Consider the following 6,571-nt stretch of genomic DNA (forward strand, 5'->3'; position numbering starts at 1 on the left):
CCTGTGACGCCTCAAAACGCCAATCCTTTCCTTAAATCCATCCATCTAGGCATCACTGTGTGCTGCATCATGGTTTGATGTGTTTGTGTGTGTGTGTGGGTGGTGGTGGGGGGGGGGCAGGAAATGGACAAGTCTTGGATATGAAAGGGGATTCAGGCCACGTGGCGACAGCTACACTGGAGCCTCAGTCCTCTGTGTCTGTCGCTGAGTCGCCCCGTCCATCCATCTGTCCGCACGCCCTCAAAGGGACGTTTGTCCCGCCACAAGGGTCATTCAGAACGCACACACAGATACAGAGATAAAGAAAGAAAGAAGCGCACCCTCTTCTGACTGGACAAATGGACAGTTGGTGACTGAGTGAGGCACTTCACGACCACTTTAATCGCCTCACACAATGAAAGTAGAGGACGTTGTTTTTAATTTAAAGACGTAACTGAGGACAAAATAGACAGAGAGCAAAGCTTCTGTTGATGTGGTTTTATTGTAGAGTTGATTACATTAAAGCAAGACAGTGGGTCATGCACGGGAACAGACCGATTTGTGCAGATTGAAATGCAGTAAACAGTCATGAACATACAGTATTTGGCTGAGATTTCTCGTGTTTTGCAGTCAGATCATTTCTGTCAAGAGTCCAAGACATTGTCAAGAAAATGTATTGTTGTGGTCCTGTAAATACCATGTATCTCCACAACATCAGCTTTTCATGAGCTAAGAAAAACAGACCTGTTTGTAGCATTTTGCAGACAATCCAATAGGTTTTTTCTATTTTTAAAAAAAGTTAATGATTTTTTTCAGACAATAAAGGAACACTCAAAAAATTTGGAGATACGTAGTTTCCACTGGTCTGCAAAAACATGTAATGTATCACATTGTTTTGTAAGACACCACTTCCTCATAGTTCAGAGCTAAGTGTTCTTGAGGCCTAAAATGCTCTGCAGACAAAAATGACACTTTTCTCAATGGAGTTTGGAATACAAATACATTCCTTTAAATACAGTAAAATTGTATTATTTGACACTTTCTTCATTCATTAAACACACTCATATGAGCACATTATCACCATTTTTGTCATATTATGAGCACTGAACATCCCATTTTACAGAGCATAAGGTTAAAAAAAAAAAAATGAAATGGTGAAAATTAGAAAATTTCCGGTTACATAAACTGATAAGTCCCACCTCAGCTCTGGCAAAATACCTTATGAAACAGTATATCTGAGAGGAGCTGGCAATAGAGTATTTTCAGTAGGAGACGTGACAAAGTGACATCATGCTGAGGGGAAATGAGCACGAGCAGAGATATATTCAAAAAAAAAAAAAAAAAAATTCTACCGCCTCTATCCCTGAGCTTCACTGACAAAAATGCTTTAGGTGCTGAGGATTATGGATTAATCTATAATAACTAGTGAAGGAAAAGAGAAAGGAAGAAAAAAACAGTCTCCCGGGCCCCGAGTCTACCATACCACCACCAGAAATACTGCCTCATCATCTAATGTTCCCACTAATATTCCCAAATTGTATCGTTTAGACCTGTATCAGCGCCGGAGAATTAATCATCATTTCTCTGACACTGCCCGTCCCCAGAGTTCATTAAATAAACTATATCCCCCCCCCCCCTCTAATTTCTACAAGTTGGCGAGATATATGTTTTTTTTTCTTTTTGGTCCCTTCACCCAACCCCACCCCTCCATTCCTTGATAATCTGTTTATCCGTAAGTGTCACATTACATTTGCAAAGCAGCTGGGGGGACCACTGCCATCTTGTATGGAGGGGCTTGAGTGTGATTACCCGGCCTCATATTTGGCGCACACTCAGACTTGTCAAATCCTTTGATCTGAACTGTCTTCATAATCACTTCAAAAAGTCTTCCTGAGAGCGTGAGGGCTTTACAAATGGGCTTCCCACTCTCACAAGGCTACACTCTTATTCTCTCTGAGTGTGTGTGTGTGTGTGTGTGTGTGTGTATGTGTGTGTTTCTGTCTCTATATCTGTTTTATCTCTACTTTTGTAGAAGTGTGATTGTCTTTCTCCCTGTCTTTTTTTGCTGCGTGCACTTCAGTTCACTCCGCCAAAGCAGATGAAAGAAAACGGCAGATAAAAACTAATTCAAATAACAAACTGGTCACATAAGAGAAGAATTATGAAAAGCAAACATGAACCAAAATCAATACATCTCGTGTTCAGGCATCTTGTGATACAGGAGGCGTACATCCAGTCTGATTGTACAAATGCTTTCATGTCAGAAGCTCCATTCGTATTGGGTGTTAATTTTATACATTACACATAATGCATACAGAAGTTGTTAGGAGCACTGTTGTAAATACTGACTGTGCGGTATCTCCTATACACTAACTGTCACTGTATATCAGGTGGACAGAGCTCCCGTTAATACATGTATTAACTTAAGGAACGTGTTGCTGTGCTAAAGGAGGCGCTATCTCCCTAACATCTATCATCAGAGTGTGGGAGGAGCTGATGATTTTTGAATCTTTGCATCCAAGAACTCCAGCACACTGACTCATTAACAGTTAGTACACAAGAAATTAATATATTTCACAGGAAATGAGGCAATGAAACTGCAACTTTTGACCACTACTTCCCATTTAACTCAAAGAGAAAGCTAAATGTTTTCCCCACTGATTTAATACTTTTTTTTATTTTCATGCACTATATGTTTTGTTGATGGCTGTGTCTGTAATCAGACTATTTACATACTACATTATATTAACTATTATTCTATTGAGTGTCTGGTCTCTGAGTGTGAAGCGTATACATTACTTTTTTTTTTTTTACCAACAATCCAACAACATAATGTGCCACGTTTTATCGGTGTCATGTGACATTACACCTGCTAGTGATGGCCCTAAAATGAAGATAGTGACTAGAGAGTGAACCGCTGAGTAGCTGTTATTATAATGAGCATAACTGCTGTCTAATGCTTTACAGCTGTAGCTCCTTCACTCCCTCGCACTGTGGGACAGTAGTGTACATTAAGTGTTTGTAAGTATATTTTCCTAAAGATACTCTGACACTCTCAGATGAAGTTTTAAAGACAGAGATCTTACTTGAAATCGAGTGTTCTTACACTGTAGCACAGTTGTAACTAACAACATTAACGAGCCATCGTTACTTTTATTAGTCACCTGTGCTTTTCCTACTGTGACACGTCAGACTGTCTGCTGTGGAAAAGACCCAACTTTTGCTTCAGTAAAGGATTTAAGAGCTTTTGTCCTCCACTGTTGTCAGGACGACGTGGGCGGGTACAGATCGTGCTTGATTGACATCTAGTTGCAGCTTTGTTGCACCCGTTAGGGCGGGACCATTTGCACCTATTTCATCCTTATTAAGGTGACATCCCACCAGCATTTGGGAAAACAGTTGTCCCTCTGTCTCGCTTTCTACTGTCTCCCATCAGCTCTAACCCAATAAGCTTTATTGGTATGGCTGTTAAAACAATGCAGAATGGAGTGTGCCTCGTCTCATCGATGTCATGTGACATTACAGTTTAGTTATATACATTGAGTACAGTGTACAGCACATGAACCAGGCCTCTGACTTACTCTCCCTCTCTTAGGGATGTGTGTATGTCTGGCTTTGTGGTTTGTGTGATGGATTTCATTATCTCAATAGCTGCGTGTCTCTCACTGTGTGTGTGTGTGTGTGTGTGTGTGTGTGTGTGTGTGTGTGTGTGTGTGTGTGTGTGTGTATGTGTGTGTATCTCACTCTGTGTGTCTTTTTACCATAGGGTCCAGAAAAAGGGCTCAACTGAAACAGATAATGGTGGTGGCCTTTCAGCATATTTTTAATATCCTGCCCCTGTTGTCTCTCCCTCTCTCTCTCTCCTCGGTAAGACCTGAGAGTCCTCTCTCTCTCTCTCTCTCTCGCTCCCTCCCTGCAGTGGATGGATAGAGGCGGAAGCAGCAATGGTGGCAGCGGCGGGGTGCAAAAGGAGCGCGCCCCCCCTCCCCTCCAACCCCCTCCTTCGTTCTGCGCTTCAACAATAGCATTTGCATATTTTTATACTCTCTTTCCCTCCCTTCTGTCTCTTTCTCTCTCTCTCTCTCTCTCTCTTGCTCTCGCTCTCTCGCTCTCTCTCTCTCTCTCTCTCAAAGAAAACAGCCTGAAGCGTGAATACTCCAGCAGCGGGCGTGTAGAGGAAAACGGAAGCTGGGGAGACGGCGTGTCCGCTTTTGCTGGGGGAGAGAGACAGTGCGCATACAAATACACACACACATACACACACACACACAGTCACCACAATGACATTGCATTATACATCAACTATCAAGTAGGCCCTACCTGCAGAGTTGTTGCATCATAGGTATGAGGATGGGGTGAGTTGGGTTCTGGATGTCTGGCAAGGAGGGTTCAAGGAGACCAATTAGTTTTTGTGATGTTTTGTGTGTTTTTTTTTTGTCTCTTTTTCTATCATTGTGTTGTGTCCTTGTTGCAGGTGCGTGTGTGTATGTGGTGCCAGGGACTGTAGCTCTCCTGAAAGAGGAAGAAACAAAGAGAAAAACAGACATTAGAATCAGATGGGCACACTCTTGAAAACAAAAAAGGCACACTAGATTGAAATACTGTTATACTACGAATCTTCTAAACAGGTGTAGGAAAGTAACTGAGTACGTTTACTCAACCACAGGCACTTGTTCTGTACTTGAGTATTTCCATTTGATGCTACTTTATACTTCTACTCCAAGATTTTACATACGAAACATATGATGATCTTATCAAATAGGATGACTTGTAACAGATTAAACTACCCGAGACTGTATGAAACAACTACAAAAGAAAAACACTACTCACACATTGATGATAATCAATATGAAATAATGTATCACAGGACCCATTTGTCTCTATCATACTTAACGTGTTGCTGCTGTGACATATGACATTTTGAATGCAGGACTTTTACTTGTCATGGAGTATTTTTACACCATGTTACTGCTACTTATACTTTAATATATGATCTGAATACTTCTTCCACTACTGGTTACTTCATACCTCTACTGCACTACAGAATGTAATTTTGTTATTGTATATATAATATAATATATTATTGATTAAACTACCCCTACTACTATTTTTCACATAGTTTTTATGGTAAGTGTTTTCTTTTTTTTTAAATTATTCTTGTGACTCAGCATGAATTTCTGTGATTTTGTAGATTCGACATGTAGCCCTTCCTGCTCATACGGGCGCCCCCACGCCTTATAAAAGAGTTTCATACGGTGCTTCCAGCTCTCCTCTGATTGGTCCATTCAGGGAACAGACCGATTCTTAATCCAGGAGATTGCAATCACCTGAGTGGTGAGCCTGTTGCTTTTTCTATTCTGTTTCTTCGACCATCTCTTAGTTCTAAATGTTGCTCTATTGACTGGGATTGCGCCGATCAGTACATTAAGTAAATCTTCACACTCTGTTTTCACTGCCCAGCGAATATAACATGTGTCTCCATTTTCGGAGAGATACACTGAAGAAATAGATTAATTTTTCAATTGATAAAATTCTCCTACTTCTTAAGATAAATAAACTAATCCCATTTAAATTGTGAGAGACGTGCTGTCACACAGCTGAGGACTGTTTGTCTTAGCTTTGGCGATATTATAATGAGCAATATATGAAAAGATAACGTTTAATACTTTAAGGATATCTCATTCATAATACTTAATCTATGAAAGTACATTTTTGAATGCATGACTTTCACTTCTTACAATTTTGTATGTTACTTTTGCTAAAGGGAAAGTTCAGATTACCTCTATCATTCTACAAAACTACATAAAAACTTCACGTCACTTTTGAGACTTCAAGTCATCGTCTGTCACGCTTCCGTGTTTTTCGCATGAAGTTTCCGCTTGTGCCAGAAAAGCTGTTCGTTCATTTGTGCAAATATTTGTCAAAAGTCCACCGCCTGCATTTTGCGGCCTACAGCGAGCTCATGAAAGCGTTTTCCATTTGCTGTGCTAAACACACCTCTGTGTCTGGCAGCTCTTTCCTGGGAACACGATGTGTTTTCAGTTTGTTTGGAGTAAGCAGAAGAAGAAGAAGTGTTAGCATAAGCAGTGATGGCCGTCCTCACCGAGACAAAAATACAGCAAAGAAACTCAGATGTCAACTGCACAAAATGTGTGTAGAAGGACAAAACAGGGCCACCTGCACTGTTTGATTGACAGGTGGTTTCTGGAAAGTGCAGGGCAGGAATACAGCGCCATGAAATGCAGAGTTAAATATTTAAAATTATTACATTGAGCTAAAATCAATGCTGGTCACCATAGATACTTTATTTTCTGTGCTACTGAACCAGTTTTACAGAAACTTCCTGATAGAAGTGAAACAAATCGACTAGTTTTAAGAAAAATATTAACTAAACTTGAGACTACATGGTTTGTTTGTGCAGATAAAGTTGTGATTTGGGCTGTTAGTGATCTCTTGTGTAAAAACACAAATCTGGACTTTGTAGAATCATGCAGAACCCTGCACAGGAACAACATTTAGCAGGAGACATGTAAACATATGGATCACAGCTCTGACATAGAATCCTGTGGGTGCATTTCATCTGCACTGAAGA

Source organism: Seriola dumerili, unplaced genomic scaffold (assembly GCF_002260705.1).
Source record: "Seriola dumerili isolate Sdu_G_001 unplaced genomic scaffold, Sdu_1.0 BDQW01000018.1, whole genome shotgun sequence".
Lineage (NCBI taxonomy): Eukaryota > Metazoa > Chordata > Actinopteri > Carangiformes > Carangidae > Seriola > Seriola dumerili.